This window comes from Apis dorsata, unplaced genomic scaffold (genome assembly GCF_000469605.1).
Source record: "Apis dorsata unplaced genomic scaffold, Apis dorsata 1.3 scaffold_263, whole genome shotgun sequence".
NCBI lineage: Eukaryota > Metazoa > Arthropoda > Insecta > Hymenoptera > Apidae > Apis > Apis dorsata.
In genome coordinates this window covers 275288-277153 of record NW_006263541.1, presented here as the reverse complement: position 1 = coordinate 277153, position 1866 = coordinate 275288, and positions in this window count along the sequence as shown.

The following is a 1866-nucleotide window of genomic DNA, read 5'->3' as shown; positions in this document are numbered from 1 at the left end:
TGGCCGAAAGCCACGAAAGATTTTTCCGCTTTATCATCATCGCTCTTCGATTCGAGTCGGCCAATTTTCGAGATTGGTGACACGATTGCGAGGTAAGTGAAGTGAGGTACGCGAAGGAATAAGGGAGGAGGGAGAGTCGGTACGAAAGATTCGTATCCACAGGTGGGGATGGAGAGCAATAATCTTGGAGAAAACTCGAGAATTTTCGTGCAAAATCATTCTACGATCCACGTTGCTTTATATATATATATCTCGTTCAATTGATTTTAATCGTTCGAGGAGATTTTTAAGATAGGGACGATTATAAATAAAACAGGAGGGGGAAGGATTTTCGTATTTCAATTTCCCTTGGCTGGCCTTGCGTGAAAAGAAGAAGAAGAAGAAGAAAAAAAAGATCTCTGCATCTTCTGAAAAAGACTCGCCACGCCAAGCTTTGCACACGGTCGTTTCCTTTCGCGTGGCGAAGATCACAGTGTTCACAGAGGGCATCTAATTGCCAACTTGCTCGGATCTCGCGCTCCCCCATAAACTTAACGACCGCCTTAACGGTTGGCCCCGCCATGGTATGCTAAAGAGCGTTTCTTCGGCCATTTCGCCAAGTACCCTGTTAAAGATCCCGATGGGCCGTTGCAACGTTTCAACGGTGCAAAAGACCGTTGTTCTATGCAACGACTCTCGTTCATTTGGCCCATGCGCAATCGTAAAATCGTTAAATTAATACGTAAAACGGACTCATTAACGCGCGAACAGATCTCTCCTCTCGTTGAAGAGAGAGAGAGAGAAAGCAAGAAGAGAAAGAAAGCATCTTCTCAAGTTTTTGGGCCCACGAAATATCGACGATACCACCTTCCCTTTCCCTCGCATCGACAGTTGCGGCGTGCGTGCGTCGATACAGACGATGTTACATGTTCGATTTTTGCGTCCACGTTTGCATGATTCTGATTGGGAGCGATTGAGAAAAAGTGCAGGGTTTGGAGGGTGGAGGGGGCGCGGACGGCGCGGAGGGTCCGTGATTGGCGGGACATTAGTGTAATGAGAGTCTTGAAAGTTAAGGGGTAAAACGTGGTAGCGGCTACCGCGGCGTGTATCCGCCATGATTAGAGCCTCCGCTGCATTTTCGCCGGTATCGTGAGCTCGCGAAATCGCTCCTGCAATTTTAATCCGGTCTCTTCCTTCGTTCGAGGGGAAAAAAGGAATGTCGGCGGTGCACGGTTCGTGCAAAAAACGGCGAGGAGGGAGGGAGGGAAGGAGAAGAAAGGCGAATCCTCCTCCGTGGATTCCGACGCGGTGTGCATTATCCCCGTCTGTCTGTCTGTCTGTCTGTCTGTCCACGAGCGTAGAACGTAGAAAACGTTGTGCCTCGACGTCGATTTATGGATTCGTATTATGAGACGCAACCCTGTCACCCCTCTTCGTGAATGTATTTCTAAAAAAAAGTAGTTCCAAACTTCGTCCACTTTTATCAACACCGTGGTCGAGGCGAGTTTTCCTCGGCGCCAAATAAAAGATTGTATTTTAGTCAAAGGGGCGAGCTCGAGCGTGAACTTATCGAATGGAGGGAAAAGGAGTTTGGAAAACGAGTTATATCGACACCAGCCATGTCATGGAAGGGACGATAAGCGGGTCTGAGTTTTCGAGTACAAGTTTTCCCTTCCCGCGGGGAGGGAGGTCGTAATCGAGGCACGAGAGTCGATGCAAGTTGCACGGTTACCCTCTAATCATAAACGCGAGTCTGACTGCAGTCCGGATGCGAGGAAGCACGTGTTGTGCCAGTTCCGCCGCGCACACCAGGTCGGCCAAGTCTCGTCCACGAGCATTACGTATTCAGTGGCCAGCGCCATTTTGCCTCGACCATTTTTGCCGATC